Source organism: Neolamprologus brichardi, chromosome 23 (assembly GCF_056152115.1).
Source record: "Neolamprologus brichardi isolate AB-2024 chromosome 23, ASM5615211v1, whole genome shotgun sequence".
Lineage (NCBI taxonomy): Eukaryota > Metazoa > Chordata > Actinopteri > Cichliformes > Cichlidae > Neolamprologus > Neolamprologus brichardi.
Window position 1 is genome coordinate 39,973,347 of NC_142125.1, and position 24,953 is coordinate 39,998,299.

The 24,953-nt window shown below is 38.6% G+C and overlaps 2 non-coding genes across 2 annotated transcripts; one reads left to right on the plus strand and one right to left on the minus strand.

Annotated features, from left to right (window-relative positions):
• Positions 1-12,331: 12,331 nt before the first annotated feature.
• Positions 12,332-12,450, minus strand: LOC148096361 (5S ribosomal RNA). The gene has a single exon (XR_015717294.1). It is a non-coding gene; the product is annotated as a 5S ribosomal RNA (ribosomal RNA).
• Positions 12,451-13,225: 775 nt separating this feature from the next.
• On the plus strand, positions 13,226-13,344 carry LOC148096362 (5S ribosomal RNA). The gene has a single exon (XR_015717370.1). It is a non-coding gene; the product is annotated as a 5S ribosomal RNA (ribosomal RNA).
• The last annotated feature ends 11,609 nt before the right edge of the window (positions 13,345-24,953 follow it).

Genomic DNA, 24,953 nt, shown 5'->3' on the forward strand with positions numbered 1-24,953 from the left:
AGTTTTGTTGTTTTTTTGTTTTTTTTTCTTGCATCCTTATTTCTTCCTGCACTCAAGGCCCGGTCATAGTCCACACCTTAACCTAAAATTCAGTGCAGGGAACTTGAGAGAGCTGTACTGAAATAAATACCACAAACCTCAATGATCTGAAGAAACAATGTAAAGAAGAGTGAGCCAAACGTCTTTGTGAAACACTGATAGTCATACAGAAACAATTTGGTGACGCTATTGCTGCTGAAAGGTGGCTCTATAAATGACTGAATCCTGGAGTGTTCTTAGTTTTTCAGAGTATGCTATAGATTCCTATGAAAACAATCTTTTTCACATGACTGTATGTTTGTTTGTTTTCTTGTGACTGTGCTATGAGGATTAAGCTATGATTTTCTTAACAGTGCAGCAGCAGCTTGAGAATGTTGCCTGATTAACAGGAAGTTTTAAAAGACCTGATCAAATGTCATACAGGAAATTGTTGTCAGTTAGCTCAGTGCAGGTTTCCCCAACCTGTGTTTGAATTCAGACTTTACATGTTGTCCGGTTTCAGCCAAGGGAACTGAAAAGTGTGCTGAGGATAAATGATCAATTAGGCAGATGTAAATGAGCAACAGCTACAGGCTGGAGGCTCTGACATCACATCTGATGGAGACCCTGGAGAGCTGGTCTTCGGCCCCAGGTGAGCTCACTGCTGAACCCCATTCAGTTCACCTACTACACCAACATTAGGGTAGATGATGCTGTCATCCACCTCTGACATCAATCCCTCGCCTGGAAGGTGTTTGGGGCTCTATGACAATCATGTCCTTTGATCTATCCAGTGCTTTCAACACCATTATACCCACAATCCCGAAGGACCAGCTGGATTACACAGGTGTGGACCATCACCACATGGATCCTGGTGAGTCTTACCAACCACCCTCAGTACACAAGTGCCCATAATTATGTGTCTGAATGGGAATTCTGCAGTATAGGTACGTCACAGGGAACAGTTCTGACTCCATTTCTATTCACAATATAAACAATAGACTTCTCCTACACTTTTGATAAATGATTCCTGCAAAAGTTCTCTGATGATTCAGTAATTACTGGTAAATGGGGACGACGGGAAGTACAGAAGACTGACTGAGGACTTTGATGACTGGTGCCAGCAGCTCCGCCTCCAGATTAGCACTGGGAAAACCAAGAAGCTGGTAGGACAAACATTCTCCACCTAAGAAAAGTGAACAGGGAATAAACATAAGATAGAGGACTCAGAAGCAGTGTGTTCATCTGACCAATAAACAGTAGCAGACACATCTCTACATCAACTGTTCAGAGAAGACTGTGTGAATCAGGCCTTTAAGGCCAAATAGCTAAGAAAACACTACTAAGGAAGATCAACAAGCAGAAGAGATTTGTTTGGGCCAAGAAACACAAGGAATGGACATTAGACTGGTAGACATCCATGCTTTGGTCTGATGTGTCCAAATTTGAGATCTTTGATTCCACCTGCCATGTCTTTGACTGATACAGAGAAGGTGAACTGATGGTCTCTACATGCATGGTTCCCACCATGAAGCATGGAGGGGGAGGTGTGGGGGTGCTTTGCTGGTGACACTGTTGTGGATTTATTCAAAACTGAAGGCACACCGAACCAGCATGGCTACCACATCATCCTGCAGCAACATGCCATCCCAACCAGTTTGCGTTTAGTTGGACCACCGTCTTTTTTTTTCAACAGGACAATGACCCCAAAGACAGCGTCAGGCTGTGTAGGAGCTATCTGACCAAGAAGGAGAGTGATGGAGTGCTGTGGCAGATGGCCCGGCCTCCACAGTCACCTGACCTAAACCATATTGAGATGGTTTGGGATGAGATGGACCACAGAGTGAAAGCAATAGAGTCAACAAGTGCTCAGCACCTTTGGGAACTCCATCAAGACTCTTGGAAAACCATTTCAGGTGACGACCTCATGAAGATCAAGAGTGTGCAAAGCAATAATCACAACAAAGGGTGGCTGTTTTTAACATTTTGGTTTGCTACATCATTCCATATATGTGTCATTCATAGTTCTCTCATAGTTCCTTCAGTGAGAGTCTACAATGTAAATAGTGTGTTTTGGCTTCCCTTCATTGGCTTCCTGTTAAATCCAGAATTGAATTCAAAATCCTGCTCCTCACATACAAGGTCTTAAATAATCAGGCCCCATCCTATCTTAATGACCTTGTAGTACCATATTACCCTATTAGAGCACTTCGCTCCCGCTCTGCAGGCCTACTTGTTGTTCCTAGAGTATTTAAAAGTAGAATGGGAGGGAGAGCCTTCAGTTTTCAGGTCCCTCTTCTGTGGAACCAGCTTCCAGTTTGGATTCGGGAGACAGACACTATCTCTACTTTTAAGATTAGGCTTAAAACTTTCCTTTTTGCTAAAGCATATAGTTAGGGCTGGACCAGGTGACCCTGAATCCTCCCTTAGTTATGCTGCAATAGATGTAGGCTGCCGGGGGATTCCCATGATGCATTGAGTTTTTCCTTTCCAGTCACCTTTCTCACTCACTATGTGTTAATAGACCTCTCTGTATTGAATCATATCTGTTATTAATCTCTGTCTCTCTTCCACAGCATGTCTTTTATTCTGTCTTCCTTCTCTCACCCCAACCGGTCGCAGCAGATGGCCGCCCCTCCCTGAGCCTGGTTCTGCCGGAGGTTTCTTCCTGTTAAAAGGGAGTTTTTCCTTCCCACTGTCGCCAAAGTGCTTGCTCATAGGGGGTCATATGATTGTTGGGTTTTTCTCTGTATCTATGAAGCGCCTTGAGGCGACATTTGTTGTGATTTGGCGCTATATAAATAAAATTGAATTGAATTGAATTGAAATAGTCACAAAAAATGAAGCACAATTTTGTCTTAACCAGGTAACTTTAGGGTTAGCTCTGGGTTTTATGTCCTACAAAGATGATTTGCTTTTTACTGGGGTATATTGCCATGGTAACTTGTGCTTTAGACCCAATCTGTCCCAGACTGGAGTCATATCTGAATTCTCTTTTTATTTTCTGTCTTTACTCTTAAACCTTGCAGCTGACAGAAAAAAAAACTAAATCATCAAGCCAGGTTAGAGTTCAAAGTTGTGGTTTAAAATCAACTAATTTTCACTGATTATTTTATTTACAGCTTGTTTTAAGTGTAAAGTAGAGTCTTGCTGGGAAAATAAATTTTTTCTTGCTATCGAATTAAAACTACTGAATGAAGCACAGACTGAATCTGGAGACAAACTAAAGTGATTCCACGTCTCTTCTGTTAGTCTGTGAGAGAGAAAGCTTTAACATTTGAATGTGTCCAATCTGACGTTTCAGAGCTCTAATGTGTAGCAACTGCCTTATAAATAATTAACTCAATTTAAACTGTTTAATCATCTCTATCTGCTAAATGCTCATTTTAATGCAGCGTTAATCTCATTGTTTTAACAGTGCTGCATTTTACCTCGTCTCTGATTGGAGCAGGCGGCACTCATCATGTTGTGTGGAAGAAGACTTCAGCTGAACAACAACAGTTCAGTTCAGTTCAGTTCATTTTTATTTCAAACATTTCAAACATGAGCCTTCACAATCATTACAATATATTATTCCATTATTTGTTTGAAAAGGAGTAGGTAGAAGTATTTACTTATTTGTCCCTACCCCCTCAAGTTTTACCTCTCATTCATTTAAATTTTCTTTTTTAGTCTTAAATTAAACAAACAACATATGAAACAAAAGTAAAGCAAAACAAAACAAAACATACATAAATCAAAAACAAGAAATTAGCAAGCCCCACCACAGTATAGTTTCTTTCATATGAAAAATACAGAAGGTGTATATTTGCAGATACACAAATTATGGAAAAACAAACAACCAAAACAAAACAAAACCCCCAAAAAAGAACCACAACACCATTACCAGCAACATTATCGTCCTGGGTTAACCCCGTTTTCTTCATTGTTATACTTATTTAAAATCAGGTTTTTATATTTTACTTTAAACTGTTTTATGTTTTTACTGTCTTTTATTTCTTCTGTTAGACTGTTCCATAATTTAACTCCTGCAATTGAGATAGACATCGTTCTTAAAGTTGTTCTAGCACTTTGTATTTTTAAATTCCATTTCCCTCTTAAGTTATACCCACCTTCTCTTTCTATGAACAATTTACAGATTTTTTTTGGAAGCAATTTATTTCTTACTTTATACATTATTTGCGCTGTTTTAAGCTTCACCAAGTCTTGGAATTTAATAGCTTGCATTTTGACAAAGAGTGCAAACACATGACATATTACACCCAAGTTAACAAAAACTAAGCCAAATGCATTTTCGGTATTTTAAAAAAAATATTCTGATTGTTTACCTATTTTTAGACACATTTGTTTTATTTACATAAAAATAATTTCAAGTAGCTGCCTGCAAATATGCCTCTTTACCATTAAGCCAGGTGTGAATGACAACCTGCAGCTGCATGCTGTTGTGGTCATTGGTGTCACATTAGGTTTTGAACCACAAACGGAGACGTTTCTTAGAACTGCTGGACTAGTGATGTAGGTATTGATGCAAATGGCTGCTTAAGGCGGCGCTACAGCAATGTATAAAAACTGAAGCTCCCAGAGCCAAATGTTATTTGTTCTTCTGTGAGTGAGGTGAACTATAACCTGCTCAGGTAGAATTTAATAACAGCGAGTCTGAACTGCACTTGACTTGATCTCTGCTCATCTCCAGGCTTCACTTCTCATTTGGTAAGAACTCGTTGGCTTTTGCATACTTCCAAGAAAGAAACTTACTCTCCTGCCACACTTATACTCACATTCACTATCCAGACATGGGCTTCAAAACATGCTGGCATCATCTGATCTGGGTTCTGTGAGGATGCAAATAATGCATAAGTATTGCAATTACTGCATGTCGAGACAGAGGCCTGTCTTCATTGATTCATTTTCAAATCAAGTTTAACTTTAATTCCACTTTCAGGGCATTTGATTCACTGAAGTCATCTTCACCACCTGCTCTTCCAGACGACGGACTCGTGCCTGAACACCTGCAGTTAACCAACCAAACACTGATCAGTAAGGTAAAAAATAAGGTATATATCCTCATTTGAAAAAGTGTGAATTCAATCTTGATAAATTTCTAATATATAATTACATTTAGCAAAAGTGTTGTCTATTTATGATCACATTGATTATAAATATCAGTGCTAACACAGCTCTGACATGTATGAAGATAATATTTTGCTGTGACAGCTTAGACACAGGTACTATTATTAACTGCAGTCAGCAATTTACCTATGTACAGTTCAATGTGTGGATGTAAGTAGAGAACTCTTAATGCCTTTAGGTCCACATCATAAATTCATCTATTAAAAACAACAACAAAAACAACATACACAAACAAACAAAACTACCAAGATTATTTAAAATTATTTAAAAACTCTACTCCAAACTTTTATCAAGTATCAAATTCCACAATATTATTTTTCCAAAAGTTATTTCCTGCAGCAAAACTTAGACTGGTTGTGATATTGAATTGTTGGAAGCTGTTATATTGATTTTGATTGATTTTATAATGTAATTATTTAAAAGGCTGAATTAAATTGAATACAAAATTCATGTGATATGTTTGTATTAATAAAGTAAAATGGTTGTTATTAGTGGTAAATGATTGGGGTTTGCTAGATGTACCACAGAGCAACAGGAATTCCTGACGTACACACACATATTGAACCGTAAATAGCAAAGTAGATGTGCACACCGTTTTCAAGAGTAGGTAGAGTACACATGGCATAATGGTGACAATATTAGACTAAAGGTGTGTTTCACAGACACATTTGGAGACACTAACTTGCAGTCTTTACAGTGAAGATGCACAAACATCAACCCGACTGGAACATCACAGTATGATCTGTAAATATATGATCTGTATTTGTCTTAGCTTCATAGTTACACTGTTTGAACTCAAATATTAAACCAAACAGGGGTAATTACCTGTCCAGCAGAGCTGTGTGTAGCCGTCAGTTAGAAAAATAATCAGGTCCTGATCTCCTCTCAAAAGTCGCTCTGCTGACTCTTGTTTTATTTCCAGCTCAGGTTAACTCTGCTTCTGTCGTTTCCTTTCTTGCATGTTCTGCGTCTTCTGCTCAAGTCAGCCACCTCCGGCGGACATGCAGAGGGGGGTCTGCGCTGCGTGTGCACCTCGGGTGTGCAGAAGCATGCTTTCGCTTTTCAGGGTGTTTCAGTTTCAAAATAGAAGTTTCGAGAGCTGCGAAAAATTACGTGATGGTCGTAAATCAGTGAAAAGTGGCTCTTAAAATGTAGGAAGCAAGAGAAGAGAAAAACGGAGTCGTGCTTTTGCTCTCAGTATGTGACTTTAAAGGGTCACCGAATATGTTTACATATTTTGTCTGGCCAAGAGATGGTCATTAAAAAAAAGTACTCACATCTCTTGGTTTACAGATTTTAGGCCACTCCTCTTTACAGAAACTCTCTAAATCCTTTAAGTTTCTTGACTGTGTGACTGTGAGGTCTGGAGACTGACTAAACCACTCTGTGACCTTATAGTCCTCCATTAGTACATACTCAGATCAGCTTGATGTGACTCAACTCATTTTCCATTGCAATCAAGTACCACCTAATGTGCGTGTGATCATTACAGCAAAGTGGCCAAATGTCTGTGATGTCGTTCATATGCAACACGAACACCACAACAAAGGAAGATGTTGCAGGGGGACTGTAGACCTGAAGAAGGTCGATGATCTTGTATTGTCCCTGTAGACCTCAGTAAAAAGTCCTTTGAGTGCTCTTTGGTCTCGCCATGATGGTGTAGAAGTTGGAATGGAAGAAACTGATACTGTAGACAGGTGTGTTTTTCACACAAAATAAACTGAGATCAGGAGTATCTGTAACTGATTAATTGTAATCCAATCTGTGTGCAAGAATTCTGGTTTGGTTATAGGGGATCAAATACTTAGTTCAATCAATAACATGCAAATCAATTAAAAACCTTCATGTAATGTTTTTTTGTCCTGGATTTTGGTTGTTCTGTCTTTCTCCATTAAACTCAAACTACGATTAAATTTTAGAGACTGTTTACTTCTTTGTAAGGGAGCAAAATTACAAACTAAGCAGGAGATCAAATGATTATTTCGACCAGTGTCAATATTTTTGCTGCTTTAAATTCTTAATCTGGAAAATGTTCCTGTATTTCTTTCTCCAGGAAACAATGAGGATCCTGTTTGCCTGTTTGCTGCTTGTGCTGCTCTTTGCCACTGGACGCTCAAAACTAGCTAATCGCCAACTCAAATGGCCGCAGCAAGAAACCCGTTATGAAGAGTTTATACGAAAACATGTAGATGCTAATATGAGTGTGGGAAAATGTGATACAGAAATGAAAAAAAAGGGGATCTACGATGTTAACCACGGTTGTAAGGGCACAAACACGTTCATCATTAGTAATAACAAACAGGTCAAAGCCATTTGTAATGGTCAAGGATCACCTTATAATACTATCTTTACAAAGAGTAGAGCAAAGTTTAGTATTGTTATATGTAAACGAAAGCATAGAGCCAGGGAACCAAACTGTCAGTATAATAATGGCACACTTCACAGTAACGTGAGTGTTGTAGTCCGATGTGAAGGAAGGTTACCTGTGCACTATAAAAGGCACATACAGACTTTTGAATCCAATAACGCAACTACAGGAAACATGGACTCTACTTCTGTACCCACAAATATAAATATCTGAGATAACAAAAGAGCAACATTTAGCATCAGCTCTAACTAGAAGTGACTGGAAACATCTTCCATATCATAAGTTTTTACTTGAGCCTGTCTTTTAAGTGCATACATGTTTTGCAAGTGTTCAACTTGTATTTCCACTCATATTGTATGAAAAACAGTTAAACGATTTTTACTACAAATGCAGGTAGAAAAAAACTGTATTAAATGTTACTGATAAGAAAAAAAACAAAGTGAAAAAACGTGTAATTTTGTTATTTGGTTCTTTTATCATCGATACTGATATATTAATAGCAATGACTGCAGAATACAGATGTACAGTTATGTATTAAAATAATGTGAAAGGTGATTTTGGTAACTCTGGGATCCAGCTTGCTTCTAATAAATGATTTATTGTCTGATCACAGAGTAAATGTGTAAAAAAATGTTCTTTGAACACTTCAAACATCAAGACTCACAAGTTGACATGTCTTTGCTCAGTGCCCTGTGTGTTTTTATATTTTATATGATTTTTTGTTGTATTGACAAATTGCAGTTTCAATGGTTCTTGTATAATTAGAATCCACTATGTACTTATTTTGTCCTCAATTACAATAAACAAACACAGCACAAAAAAGCAAACACAATAAAAACTATTTCCTGCTTCTGAACCATTTGTTTTAGCATTTTGTTGCTGATGAATAAAACTCAGGCTCAGGAGGTAGAGCGGGTCGTTTACAAATCAGAAGGTTGCTGCTTCACTTCCTGGCTCCTCCACTCTGTATGTCAGAGTACTGTATGTTCTGCATTACACTCTAAAAATCCTTTAATTTTCTCAAAAATCAATAGTTCGCCTTATGTATGAATTCTGATTGTGGTTACTGACCTCAAACTGATTTTATGTGGTACACAGCGCTCAAAAATCTGTCAAAAAATGTTGCACTACGACTTTGGTAAGCTACGACGTCGCACTGCTTGATGGATTGTCGGAGCATTAGGTTATCGTAGTCATGAGCCTCGCAGAGTAATCTGGGTCCAAAACTCGGTCGCTGCAGGTCCCAAAGTCAAACGAACACTGCAGCATCACTGAGAGTTAAAAACTGTCTAAATTCTTTCATCTTTAATAAAATGATCAGTGTTGCTGCTTTACCAAGTGTAACAATTAAGTTTAACATCCAGACATCCATGGAAACAGAATTTATTAAATTTAATGGAGTTAGAAGTTAGCAGGAAGTTAGCTCGCTAGTTTTCACCTAAACATAAGCATGTTGTGACTGAGAGATTTCTGAAAACATTCAAACGTACAGCTCTGCTATCACTTCCAACATAAACAAAGACAGAAAACAAAACACCAGTGACTCTTGGTACTAAAGTTGGGCTAGCTGGTATATAATGATGTGCTACCTGATCGCTAGTGACACTACTATTATAGCATAACATAAACACAGTGAAGCTGGAGGCTAAATGCTAACTTTTTTCCACTTGATAAAAGTTAACCTGAGGGTTCCCGATGGTTAGGGACACATGTAATGACATGGCAGGATGCTGTAAACGGACCAAACTTACAAAACAAGGTTAGTCATTAATATACTGCAACAACATGCGAATAGAGCAGCTGCGAGAGAATTAAACATTAATGAATCATTGGTACAGAAATGGAAGAAGCAAGAAGAATGAGTTAAGTAAAGTTTGACTTATCTGACTGTTTTGTTTCGCTTTATGCACCTTATGGTTCGAAAAATAGAGTATCCTTGAGCAAGAATCACAAACAAAGTGACACTAAATTATTATTTTTTGTTTAAAAACCAGGTGTGATGAATATGAGTACAAATCTGCAGCAAATCCTGTACATACAGCTCCTCACATTCTTAAGAACAGATGATCTGTTTAACTGAACCTTACTTTCAGTAAGTCACTCGGTGTTGCATGTAAATTAAATTCAGACTGCTGACTCATCATCCACGTGCCCTAATCAGGTAACAGTTCAAATGGCTGTTTTGTTGAGTCCCACACATTTGGCGTTTTTATATATGTGTCATATTCTTAATCTGTCGCAGCAGTCACGATGCTGCTTATAAGTTATATTCAGACTGATGAGTCTTCACTGATGTCCCCAAAAGAAGAAAAGCTCCAAATGTTTATGCTGTTGTTTCTTCAGTTATTACTTATAAATGTTTTGAAATGCAGGCATCTGATGTTACAGTTATGTAGCCTAATGTAACACAGTCAATGCTCTCACTGCCACTGCTGCAGAGATCAGGGTCAAAAACAGTGTGGCCTCCACTCCTGAATGAATGAACCCTTCCTGTATAAACGCAGTCCCTCGAGACGTGACTGCCCCTCAGCGTCTGTTTATTACACCAAAGCAAGTTTGAGAACAAAAAGTATAAATGGCTCTCTGTTGATTGTTGCTGTGTTTCTATGCACAAGCACCCTGTGACATTAATAATGACCATGCCTTTCAATTTGAAATGACTCCCACAAAGTTACATTTTTGTCCTTAATGTGCTTTTAATTCCATTAACAGACTGCTGACTGTAGCTCTCTGATATACATTAGCGTTATAATATTAGTGAGAAAACTGGCCGCCTGTGTTCAGTCATTAATAATAAATAACCTCTTAGTTCACTTCCTTCAGTCCTGCTGTGTGAAAGTTGAAAAAATATGAGGTCTGAATTCAACAACCGGTCACGTGATATGTTTTCTGTTGATCACACTGAACACCGAGCTGCTACCCAATGATTTCTCTAATAGAGTAAAAAGATGTTTTAATGGATCAACACTGTGTTCACAATAATCACAACAGTAATGCAGACTTGTCTGAAGAGCTCTGTTAGCTCTTTATACACAGGAAACATGTTTATGTGAGTACTAACGAGGCTGAGCTTCTATGAGCACTGCAGCATCACTATATGACTGAGTTCCTGGAGTGGGATGTCACTGACCACTTCTAGATCTCCCCTCTCTCACAATCAGCTGATGTCAGTTCATGTGGTGATAGCAGAGACTCTCTAAAGCACAAATCTTTCTTTTTTTGATCTTTATTGGCAGAAAGGACAGGAGTGAAATGGTAAAGTGCAAACTGCACCCAGGACAGAAAAATCTGCATTATCGAGCACAAAATGTAAATGCTGGTAATTGATATTTGACGACGATGATGATGAAGAAATCCACCATTCTGTCAAATATCCTTTATAACTGCTGGCAGCTACTATTGCATTTATACTCTTACATAACTCCAGTAGTTGGATGTTTATCATCATGTTTTCTAAATGTTGTTATTGTTACACTCACTAATAAAGATGTCAGGCTTACATTTGCCTCATGTCTGTGAGTAAATAGTAAACAGCCCTCTTCCTATTGAAAAAACAAAAGTTGTATCCAAGATGGCCGACTTCTAAATGGTCACCACCCATCTTGACGAGTTTGCCCCCTCACATATACTAATGTGCCACAAACAGGACTTTAATATCACCAACCATTCCCATGTTATTACGGTGTATCCATATAAATGGCCCACCCTGTATAATAGACTTATGTTATTGAGTCATAAGTGTTATTAATTTCTGGCTCTCTTCCAAAGCATGTCTTTTATCCCATCTTCCTCTTTTCACCCCACTGGTCAGCTAATAAAAGAAAACAGAGAAAACAACAAAAATCACATGACCCTGTGTGAGAAAGTGCTATGGCAACAGAAATCTTCTATTCACTTACCTTCTCACTGTGTAATCATTATTGCTGGGCAACCGCCCAGGTCGCCCATATCAAAAAGCGCTACTGACCGCAGGTTAACCAACCAACCACTTATCAGTAAGTTTCATAATTTGGAAATGTTTAAAATAGAAGTCACACTCATATAGCTGATATTGTTACCAAGTGCAAGAGGGCTTTGCTGAAAGTTCACTGTGTCTGAGTAATAGTTTTGTGTTAGGACAAATCTGATTTCACTGCAGGTGTAAACTTTGCATGTGACAAATAAAGGCTTGATTGATTGATTGACTGATTGATCGAGAAGAATTTTAATAGTTGCCTGCTTTCTACTCAATACAAGTTTAAACATTGAATATGAATTAATTTGCATATAGACAACTGTGGATCAGCGTGGGTCTGAAAAAAAGTTGAAAAAAAGAAAATATGGAGCAGGCCGTGTTTCCAGCTTCCTAACTATAAATTTAAAATATTGTTGTATGTAAACTTTTTCGGGTGGCTGTAGCTCAGGCGGTAGAGCAGGTCATCTACTGATCGGAAGGTTGGTAATTCGATTCCTGGCTTCCCCTAGTCTGCATGCCAAATATCCTTGGGCAAGATACTAACCCCAAATTGCTCTCCGATGCATCCATCGGAGTATGAATGTGTGTGAATGTTAGCTATAAAGCACTTAGAAAGATGTGCTTGTGCCAATGGGTCTGAATGGGTGAATGCACAAGTTGTGTAAAGTGCTTTGAGTGCTCAGATGAGTAGAAAAGCGCTGTATAAGAACCAGTCCATTTACTCGACCTTAGCTAGGATTGTACTCCCTGATCTGGGAAGGGTAGGAAAAAAGAATTCAGTTAACAAGTGGAAGAGATTAATTTAACCTGCCTCCACTGAGTGAGCAGCGCCCTCTGCAGTTTGTGTGTGGAAGTGCAAAAGCTTACAGCACCTGGTATTCCCAGGCGGTCTCCCATCCAAGTACTGACCAGGCCCGACCCTGCTTAGCTTCCGAGATCAGACGAGATCGGGCGTGTTCAGGGTGGTGTGGCCGTAAGCGAGGGACTGAGTGCATAAAAGGCCTGTTATAGATGATTACAGATTTAGATTTGATGCATTACAGATAGATTACACCAGGGGTGTCGAACTCATTTTATATTGCGGACCATATACAGCCCACTTTGATCTTAAGCCGTCTGGACCAGTGAAAGTCTCCTTTCTGTCAGTGTCACTTATTTAACAGTTTTTCTACGTGTTAAAGAAAAGCTGTTCTGACAAAGAAAGAAATCCGTCAGTAAGATTTTTGGACTTAAATTGTAAGAAATAAATGTATAAAATCCCAGACAACATTCCGGTAGCTCTTTGCCCAGATTGCCCATTTTCTGTTGTTGTGGTTCTTGTTGTTTTTTAATTGTAGTCATACAAAATGAGATTTCTGTGGTTGAAAGTAAAAAAACCAAACTTTTCTGTTTACACAAAGTTACAAAAGATTTACTGGAGACATAGCTAAGCATTTTCAGTGTGCAATAAATTGTGAAAGCCGAAGTTTCTTTGATACTGAAAAGCACAAATTAGGCTTTATTGTCAGATGTCATTTTTTGGGAAAAAACAGTGTGGTATTACTTTGTAAAAAGCGTGTTGCTGCCTAATGTAGTTGTATAATCATAATGTTTTATCTATGACATATCAAATGAATGTTAAAAAGTGTAACTGATCATTTACTGCAGGGCAGTGCGACGGAGTGTGACGGAGAACAGTCAACTAAGACCAATAGTTATAGATGATGAATGTTTCCACATCATCTATAAAAAGCCTTTTGAACGTCTCCTCTCTCGCTTACGGCCATACCACCCTGAACACGCCCGATCTCGTCTGATCTCGGAAGCTAAGCAGGGTCGGGCCTGGTCAGTACTTGGATGGGAGACCGCCTGGGAATACCAGGTGCTGTAAGCTTTTGCACTTCCACACACAAACTGCAGAGGGCGCTGCTCACTCACAGAAAACAGAATCAGAAAAAAAACTTCATTAAAATGCTTATAAAAATAAGGCATTTCGCTTTTGTGCAAAACTTGATAATCATCTCACTGTATCTACTTTTCTGGTGTGTATTTTCCAGCAGAGGTTTAGCTCTGTGTCATGTGTCTGACATTTTGTGGATGGAAGACTGATATTTACTCACAGTAAATCCTGTTTTCTATTTTGCAGAGCCTTACTGATGAGCCACAGATATTATTTTATTTTCTCCCCCTGATATCTGTAACTTTATCATTTAAACTGTTGATATGGCTCCAAGCAGCCCCATTAACTTTGTAATTGACTTTTGTTTCCTCCTTTCTCCTCTCTATTATTTACTGCCAATATATTGTGAGTTTATATCAGTAGCATTTGAGCAAAACCTGGTGAGGACTTAGAAGAGCTTCAACATCCCATTATAATGTTAGTATCGCACAGACAACATAAATTACAACCTAATCCAATCTGAAGACACAATTGAAGCTTCACACATTCATCTATTGACAGTGAAACACTGCCCTCTGCTGGACTCCAATAAAACAGATCATACTTTAAAATGAGGAAGCATCACCAAGCTGTCTGCAAAAAAAAAGAAAGAAAAAAAGAACAAAATTTGCATGAAATACAGAACGTATTGATTCTATGAATCAAAGAAAGCACTCTGTAGTATTCTACAGAAAGAGGAATTTCTCGGCACAGTACTGAGTAACTTGTCAACCATGGAGAAGGCACAGTGTCCACCTAAAGCCCATATTTACAAAAAACAGAGCAAACAGTTTTCTCGCATTGCTCAAGGTGAAGGTAATGCTTCACCTTTTCATTTTCATATGACTTATTATGGGCTTCAATCTCATGGTGAAAAATTAAAAAGTATACACACATTAAAATCTTTTAATATGAAGTTGTACAATGTCTTAAATTGATATGGCTAATGCCTGTTAACTTCTCATCAGTGATCATGGATGGAATAATGAAAGAGGAGAACTACTAAAGTGAGTTTACAATCCAACATAGAAACTGACCCCCTGAGAGGGAAAACTTGTATATTCAATGTTACTCCAAATCCTCATTCTCAACTTATTACCAAAAGAAAAAAAATGTTATTATATGTTCTGATAACATTCAGTTGGATCTGATTTACACATCAGAGGATTGTTCAAGTAAATGTATTCAAGTAGAGTGAAATAAAGAGCAGAAAACACTTCATGAGAAGTAATGCAAAAGGTGACTTTCAGCAAAGCCGTGCTGTCACACTGTGGCTAGACTGAGGGTTTGTCAACAGTCTGATGATACTGCATCAGAGACTTGTGTTTAAACACTTTGTTCTTTTCATGACCACAACTCAACACCTTGTGAGTGTTTGCAGCTTGGTAATGCACCGTGTCCCGAAACTGTGAACAACCGAATCTGTTCTGAGAGCAGAAGAAACTTCTACAATTGCAATAACTCTAGATGTTAACACACTAACTACACATGTTATAATGTAACACTTTGTGTCATGTAAAACTCTGAAGTCAAGGTTATAAATGGTTATAAACTTTTAAGTTTACCTTCATATATTTCACTTTAAAAAACTGCTCATCTTGCCCTGTTTGGTGTCATTCTTTCCAGCACAACAGCACATATAAGAATTTACAGTTATTTCATTTTGACTGCATTAACACTTAAAATCTCGCAAAACAAAAAAAAGACCTAAGCAGGAATGTTTTTTTATCTGTAAAAAAACAACTTTTAATCAATCAATTTTAATGTGAAACAAAAAATATAAATTGTATATTTCAAAACTATGTTTAAGTTGCTCCTGCTTTGTAACTGGACTTGGAGTATACACAGACAACAAACTAGACTGGGTTAAAAACACCACAGTCCTCTACAGGAAGGGCCAGAGTCGTCTCTATTTTCTGAGGCAGCTGAGGTCCTTCAACATCTGTCAGACAATGCTCAGGATTTTTTAAGAGTCTGTTGTGGCCAGTGCCATCCTCTATGCTGTTGCATGCTGGGGCAACAGGTTGACAGTCACAGGTGCCAACGGACTCAATAAACTGATCCGCAAGGCCAGTAATGAGTGGGGATGGAGATGGACTCATTTAGGGTGTCTGAGAGGCAGATGTTGTCCAAAATAAGGAGCACATTCAGTGAGAGACTGAGATTACCAAAATGCACCACTGAACAACACAGGAAATCATTCCTGTCTGTGGCCATCTCCCTGTACAATCTAATACACAGTACACAGTGCAATAGTTATACCCTTTCAAGGTTATTGTTAAATGTCAATCATATATATTTCACCTCTGTAATATTCTTGATATTTATAATTGAGCAATTTATATTAGTGCTATGTCTTATATTTGTAAACGCTGTAATATATTGTTTTATTTAATTAGTTTAATCTGTTACTGTTATTGTCTTGGAGAATCTGTAACCCACGTAATTTCCTTAGGGATGATTAAAGTAATCTGATTCTGATTATTCACTTTAAATATGAATATCACACCAGACAGCTCCTGTTATTCAGAAAGCACCTTTATTGCTTCAGTGCAAATTAGAAGGTTAGTAGCAGCCAGATGCTGCTAATCCACTGCATTTGAATAATTGCTCATCAGCATATGTGAGCAGCTCTATAAAAGCATGAGTTTTGTCAGTTTGCTGGTCTGGAGTATTCAGGTGTTTGTTAACACAATGTCATAATGTCCCCAGGAACGGATGTCCCAGAAAATTCACCCCAGGGTCAAACTGTGCAGTGGTCCAAGAGCTACATACCAGACTCTACAAACCTCTGTTAGCATGTTAAATGTTAAAGTACATGACAGTCAAGTTATAAAAGGGTTGAATAAGTGTGGCTTGTTTGGAAGGGTTGCAAGGAGAAAGTCTCTTCTCTCTAAAAAGAGCATGACAGCATGGCTGCAAGTTTGTTAGCAAAGTTGCAAAGCATACTGCACAAACACCTCATACCATCTGTCAACACAGTGGTTAAGGGGTGAAGACTTGAGCTTGTTTTGCAACTACAGAACCTGGGCCCCTTGCAGTCATTGAGTTTTCTATGAACTCCCCTGTATACCAAGTACTCTGGAGTCAAAAGTGAGTTTGGGTCATGATCCCAAGCACATCAGCAGAGCTACAACAGAATCAAGTTGTTGTAATGGCCCGGTCACAGTCCACACCTCAACCTGAAAAACAGTGCTGGGAACTTAAGAGAGCTGTACATAAACAAATACCACAAACCTCAATGAACTGACGAAACAATGTAAAGAAACGTCAGCCAAAAGTCCTGCACAACCGTGTGACAGACTAAGAGTCATACAGAAACAATTTGGTGACACTGTTGCTGCTAAAAGGTGGCTCTACAAGCTACTCACTCATGGAGTGTGCCTAGTTTTTCAGAGTACTCTATAGATTCCTATGAAAACACTCTTCTCTACATGATTGTATGTAAGATAAAACAGATATGATCTGTGAATTCAGAGCAGAGGAGGATTCTGAGAAGAGAAAACATCTGGGGACCTGTACCGAAAAGTTAATTTTGTTCATCAGGACGTAGCGTCTTCAGTAGGAGGAACGCTCTGTCACTCATCCAAGTGACTTCTTCAGTCTCAGCTCAGTGCAGGTTTCCCCAACCTGTGTTTGAATTCAGACTTTACATGTTGTCCAGTTTCAGGCAAGAGAACATAAACACACTTTTCAAAGTGTGCTGAGGATAAATGATCTGCTAGGCAGGTCTAAATGAACAACAGCTACAGGCCGATGGATCTGACATCACACCTGATGGAGACCCTGGACGGCTGGTCCTTGCTCATCTTCGGCCCCAGGTGAGCTCAGTTCAGTTCGCCTATCAGCCCAACATTGGGGGAGATGATGCTGTCATCCAGCTCCTACATCAATCCCTTGCTCACCCGGAAAGTATGTGGAGCACTGTGAGAATCATGTGCTTTGATTTCTCCAGTGCTTTCAACACGATTATACCCACAATCCTGAAGGACAAGGTGGATTACACAGGTGTGGACCATCACCTCACCACACGGATCCTGGACTATCTATCTCTACAGTACATAAATACCCAAAATTATGTGTCTTTACCCTCTGGGTTTGTTCAAAATCACTACCCTTTCAGCTTGTTCGTGGCCTAACGTGGCCACCAAAAGATTAGGTCTGTCATTTTTATTATTTTTTTTGTCTTTTTGCCATTTTTTCTGCATTAAGCTTTTAATCAACTTCAGTTCTTTTCATAAATATAAAATAATTATTACTTTTTAAACTTTTAACCCTTTAAACACCAGTTGGTTTGTCCACTGCACTAGCTGGAAGACAACCTCAAATCTCGCAATTTTCTATAATTGCATTGCTACTGAAATTTCTTGTATTATTAATAGTAGAGTCTGGGGCATGTAATTGATTCACATCAACATTGATTATATTGTTATTTTTGTGCAGGGAGAGCAAAAACATAAAAAACTCCCTCTCAGCTTGTTCGTGGCCAAAAATGGCCACCCCTTGTTTACGTTTAAAAAAATGCCATAAAATTCATATATATTAAGAATAATTTCTAAATAATACATGCAAATTTTAACCACGATGGAGGTTAGATGTATAGCAATAATTAAAAGTATCAATGAGTTTTATGCATCTTTGTTTTTTTGTGCAGTATTTGTTGTGCAGTGACAGAAAAACAAAAAAACTCCCTCTCAGCTTGTTCGTGGCCAAAAATGGCCACCCCCTGTTTACGTTTACAAAATGCTATAAAATTAATATATATTAAAACATTTTTCTACTTTCATTGACTTCATTTTTGAAATTAGCACCGGTCCTAGCACCAAAATATAATTCAAATTCAGAAATTATACCCTTTGAATACCAGTCAGATCATGTATTATTACTACACTTTTGGGGGAAAATAGCAATAAAGTTGACATTTTTTAGCATATTAATGATGATCTTTTTAAATCATCATTGCAGGTCAGTACCAGTAACGGTAACAATGATTTATTTTTACTTTATTTTATTATTTTATTTGGGGGGGGGAGTGAATGGCCAAAAAGAAAATCACACATGGTGTGTTAGTGACCAGAAAGGCAATTTAATGACCAAATAACCACTAAAATGATCAAAATTTATATTCCAGTCTGTGCTTCTGTGTGCATCCTCATTAGCAGCAAGATGTGCTAACCAGATTAGGCTGGTTTTTGTAGGCACACTTTCTACACCTGATGCAAGGGGCTGCTGTTCCAATCCTGGAGGTGCGCCTTTTGCACCTTCTTCTCATTTTGTTGGTGGGGTGTGGGTCACACTCTGGTTCAGACTACTGTATCTTGAGATCAATGGCAGAAGTGTCTTAGAATCAGGGACAAGGGTGTCTTGCAGTTGTTGAGGTCACCAGCATGTGCCCCAGCTCTTCATTTGTAGGTTGTAGAGGACTCCCCCACTTCAGTGAAGTTGTTTCTGGCAGGACAAAGACATCGTATCCCAAGACATCCAGGAGATTGGAGAAAAGAGCCATCAGCGATCCGTTAGTTTTCCTTCTACAACTCGAGGTGCCAACATCCTCTCTAAGTTATCCAAGCAATATTTGTGCCTATTGTAGTCCAGGATTGCTTCTTGCTTTCACGCATCCTTTATTCCCCATCATGACTGCTGGTTCCTTGTGTGTTGCTGTCAAAAGAAGCACATTCCTCTGTTGCTTTGGCATGTGGGATATCACCGTGGTAGTTTTGGTGAAGCCAAAGACAGACAACAAAATCTTCCTCTGTTGCAACTGGAGGAGCTGGGGAGGAAGCTCTGGGTTGTTTCCCCTGTGCCAGTTTTCATCTGAGGGGTTCCTCTGCCAAGGTGACCGAATGGAAAGTCGTTGTCCTCGGAGCTCCTCCGTCAGTTGGAGTCTGAACCCATGCCATTTTTTACTTCCTGATACTTCCAGTGTTGTTATCCAACATGCTATGTATTGCTTTATCCTGGTGTAGGCTCACACCTCCAATCCTCACACCTCAACATCAGTGGTGATGCAGTCAGCCTCTTTGGAGATTGTCCCCTCATTTTCTGGAGAGAAAGTTTCTTCATCTTGGGCAGATGTCTTTTCTTCAAGGGCAGAGGACTGCTGCTGTCCTTGCTCTCTGACCAGATCATATAGGCAGTGCTTGAAGCAGTGATGACTTTATTGCCATATTGCCTGAATAAATGATCTGGAGGCTGTTAGGCTTACTTACAGCAGTAGCACCGTCTGCACCTGCATAAACTCCAGGACACGTTTACAAACACTGTTAGTTGTTTTTTGAGCTGCAGCTGCAGGTTTGAACTCTGCAAAATGGCCTGTGATTGGGTTTCGGGTTTTTTTTAGAGTTAATATTTTGGGTGTGGTATCTCTTTATGAAAAATAGAAGAGTAAAAGTGCTTTTAGCATGTGCTTAAAAGCTAAGTTTGACTGGGAACCTCAAAGCTCAATAGCCTGCATCCACAGAAATTCACTGCAGCCTATGTAATGTTTGATGCGTCATTATTTATTCCAGTCTATCTTGCAAATACATGTTTGTGCTGCAATGTCATGCACAAACACAAACTATTAGATCCTTAAGATCAAACCTATGTCAAAATTGTTTCATTATTTTGGTCCATTGGAGTGTGGTAAGCCATCAAAGGCCGCTACTAGAAACTCGGAATATTACATGAAATTGCTTGATTGGCCCAGAAATAACAGAGCAGCTGTATCTGCTACAGAGATTCAATTATTTTGGGGCAGCAAGATCTCCACTGAGGACAGAAAAAAAACTGAGCAGACTGATCTTGTAGACCTGTGTTATGGTTGAGGCAGCAGAAGTATAAAGTGACTGGAAAAATGGTGGCTAAGCTGTCATTGCTCTTGCATACCACCTCCCACTGTGTCTTTATGTTTTTCTGCGTGTCACAAATGGGTAGGTGAGAGTGAGTGAGCAAAGAATTTGTGTTTGTGGGCCTTGCTGTGGCTTGGCCCTGGACACACTCCAGCACTCCTGGCTGGACGCTTCTCCCCACCTTCTGGATGCCAGGTGGTTCTTGGGCACCGGGGACCATGTTCTCGACTTGTACCAGGATGGTTGGCCTCTATTGCATGTTTGTTTTTGTCTTGCAGGTGCAGCAGTTGGCAATACATTGTGCATTTTTCAATCCTTTTATTCAACCCTCACCTCCACTTGTTTCTTTTTTTTCTCTTGCCTGAAATAACACAAATAGAAATGAATACATAAACAGATTACAGATTAACATGAACAAAAGGAGACTATAGACATTCTATGTCGCTGTTGTTATGGAAGTTTTAACAATAACTTACAACACACCCAGTGAGCTTGATTTGAAGTGTGTTTAATAAACACATTGCAATGTGGAGAGAAACATCCCAGCCAAAACTCTTACATGTTGGCCAAACTCATGGGGGGGGAGGGGGGGGGGCTATACCATGAGCCCCATCCTGAAACTCTTCTCCCTCACAGTTTGTTTTCTGCTTGGCCGTCACCTAAAGATTTAGATCCCTGATAAGCAGAAGGTGTCTCAGTATCTGTTTAACGTCTCCTATGAACTTACAATGGCCTCACATTGTGCGCATATATGTGTGATAGAGCATAAGGCCCGTTTGTAATGCACATGCATACAACTAAGTGAGAAAGTGATCTTACTTACTACCAATGTGATATGATTAAAATATCACATCTGATTTAAAAAAAAAAAAAAAATCACATAAAATATCACATATGACTTAAATAATACATAAGAAAAGAAATCTGCCACCACAATGTTTCGCAAAAGCAAAATGTGTCGGGCGCCACAGTGCATTCAGATCACAATTCTGATTGCAAAGGCTGGCAGAAAGGTCAGGATATTAAAAATAAAACAAAAAACATATTACACAGTACCATTATTTACTTACAAAAACTAAGCCAAAATGCAGTTTCTGTACTTGTCTTTTCACAAATATCCATATTTTATTAATTTATTTTTGATACATTTGGTTTATTGAATTGAAAAAAATAGTTGCAAAATAGCTGCAATTGCAAATGCTGTTGTGGTCACTGGTCCTCACATCATGTTTGCAGCATGTTTTCTGAACCACAAACAGAGCAGTGCTAAAGTTTCTTGGAACTGGTGGGCTAGTGATGTAGACACTGATGCTAGTGATGATTTAAGGTGGGGCTGCTGAAATGTTTAAAAGCTGAAGCCCCCAAAGTGTTATTTGTTGCTCTGTGACACAAATGAGCTCCAACCTGCTCAGGTAGAATTTAAAAACAGCTGAGCTGCACTAGATCTGGTCTCTGCTCATCTTGACTCCTCGTTTGGTAAGAACTTTTTATTTGCATATTTAAAAATTTTTTTATAGACAACATGCTTATTTTGAATAACTCAATCTCCTGCCACACTTATACTCACATTCACTAACCAGATATGGGCTTCAAAACATGCATCATCTGGGTTTTCTGACCATGAATATTGTGCATAAGAAATGTGCATGCACAGGCAGAGGACTATCTTTTTTTTAAATTTATGCTCAAATAATGTTCAATTTTAATTCCCCTTTAGAGCATTTCATTTACTGAAGACATCTTCACCACCTGCTGTTCCAGACGACTGACTCGTGCCTGAACTCCTGCAGGTTAATCAACCAACCACTGATCAGTAAAGCAAAAAGTACGGTAAGTGTCCTCAGTTGGAAAAGTTTGCTTAAAAGTTTCATAACTTTCTAATATAAATAATTATATTTAACAAGAATGTTGTCATGACTGAGTGCAATGACCGTTTCCCTCTGTAAGGTTCAATGTGTGGATGCAAGTAGAGAAGTTGCTTTTAGATACACCTCATGAACTCATCAACTGAGAGTTAAAAAAACATCAAATTTATTTAAATGACTTTACATAAAAACTTCTGTCATATGGTAAATGGCCTGTATTTGTATAGCGCTTTTACTAGTCCCCCCTAGGGACCCCAAAGCACTTTACACACCCAGTCATCCACACACTGGTGGAGGCAGCTACAGTTGTAGCCACAGCTGCCCTGGGGCAGACTGACAGAAGCGAGGCTGCCATATCGCACCATCGGCCCTTCTGGCCATCACCAGTAGGCGGTAGGTAAAGTGTCTTGCCCAAGGACACAACGACCGAGACTGTCCGAGCCGGGGCTCGAACCGGCAACCTTCCGATTACAAGGCGAACTCCCAACTCTTGAGAAACGATCGCCCCAAATGAACTGCTATGCAGGCATATTCAAATATTTCTACGATTATAAGGTCTTACCAGCAAACTCCACAATATTATTTGTGTCTTTGTGAAAAAAGTCAAGTTTAATCTTGTGAATGTAACTTTAAAAAAAATAAAATAAATTAGGTAACGCAGCCCCTTCATAATGTCTACATGCTACCAAATGTTTGTAAATGAAAAAAAAAGTAATACTTTTAAAAATTACACAATATTATTGTTCTACATGTCCTCCGTGCCTCTCCTAAAAGTTTCAAAATATTTACTGAAGTAAAAATTAGACTGGTTTTGATATTGAATTTTTGGAAGCTGTTATATTGATATTGATTTTTTTTTTTTTTTTATTTTATATTATTTTATTTTATCATTTAATGATTTTAAAAGTCATCATTAAAAGGAATAAGAAAGTAATGACATATGTTTTTAGTTAGTTTCATTTAAGTAAAGTGAAGTAAGTAAGTAAAACTTTATTTATGTAGCACCTTTCAAGATAAAAATCACAAAGTGCTTCACAGAAGCTAAAACCTAAAAATAAAAATCAACCAAAAGCAAGTTTAAAACTTTAATTATTATTTTTTAAATGATCCTTGGCGCATATTTTCCTTTCAGGCACTCTCCAATAACCTGCGGTCTTTACAGTGAGGACACACAAACATCAACCTGGAACATAACTGTATGAAAATATATGATCCGTATTCGTCTTAGCTTCATAGTTACACTGTTTAAAATAGAATATTAAACAAAACAGCGGTAATTACCTGTCCAGCAGAGATTCGCTAGCTCTTGTTTCATTTCAAGCTCAGTTAAATTCTTTCTTTCTGCTTTTCCTCATCAGCGATCTTCCGTCTTTCCTTTTCGACTTGCCTCTCAGTCCGCGCTTCCTGCTCAAGTAAGTCAGCCCCCTCCTCTGGCGCGCATGCTCTGCAGCGCATACCCGACAGGGTCTGCGCAGCACGTGCACCACAGATGTGGAGAAGTACTGATTAGTGCTCCAGTTTCAAAATAATCGCTTCCAGAAAGCGAAACATGCTCCTTTTCAGACTAAAATATCAACGTTTCAAACAATATTCCAGGGTTTTTAGTTCGCCATTTATGAGGTTTAACAAGAAAATAAAAGACAAATCTGAATGTTTGAAAATGTTTTGGAAAAATTCTGTAAAGAATGGATCAGAAATACTAAAATTATCCTTTTACTTAAATTTAGTTGCTTTATTCATTTGTTACATAAGTTAAACAAACTTTTGTGGGTTTCTATATAAGTCAATAAAGAAACAACAAGTAATTAAAATGAAAAGTAAACAGACTTAGAGGTTCTGGGAGCGTGGAGTTCAGTTTGCAAATTTATCTAATGCAAAAAACATCTATGAATAAAACTTTGTTGGCCAGCAGCTTTTCAAAAGACAAAAAAGAAAAAACATGGTCATAAAAAGAAGCTATTATCTGGGGGGAAATAATCATTTGATCACTTGTTCACTTATATTAAATGATCAGTCTCTAATTTTTATTTTGATGTAATGAGACAGAATATCAACCAAAATTGAATAAAAAATGTATTTGCTAAAATAAATGAATTGATTTATATTTCACTGAGTGAAGTAAGTATTTGATCTCAAACACAACTTAGTACTTGGTGGAGAAACCCTTATTGCCTAGCACTGCGGTAATATGTTTCTTGTTGGTCACTGGGTTTGCTCACATCTCAGGAGGGATTTTTTTCCACTCCTCCTTCCACAAACTCTCTAAATTCTTTTGATTTCTTTGCTGCTGTTTGGTAACTTTAAGCTTCAGCTCCCTCCACAGATTTTCTTCAGGACTGAGGTTTGGAGACTGCCTTAGCCCCACTCCATGTCCTTGTGCTTCTTCTTTAGCAACACCTTTGTTGCATCAGTGGTATGTTTTAGGCCACTGTCATGCTGGAAGACCCATCGATGACACATCTTCAGTCTTCTGCCTGAGAGAAAGTGGTTCTTGTCCAAGATTTTGCAGTACATGGCTCCATCTACTGGCCGCCTCAATGTGGCGAAGTCGTCTTGTATCCTTGGCAGAAAAACAGCCCCACAGTATAATGTTTCTACTTCTGTGCTTGACAGTGGGGATGGTGTTCTGTGGGTTACACTCAGCATTTCTCTTCCTCCAAACACAGTGGGCTCAGTTCATGGCACAGAGTTTTTGATTTCAAATGACCACAGCATTTCCCCCCAAACCTTCTCTCAATCATTTAGATGTTTACTGGCAAACTTAAGACTGGCCTGTAGTTTTGGGCTGATCCAACACCTTTCTCATGATTATCCTCACCCCATGAGCCGAGATATTACATGGAGCTAGATAAGAGGTCTTTGGTCTTGA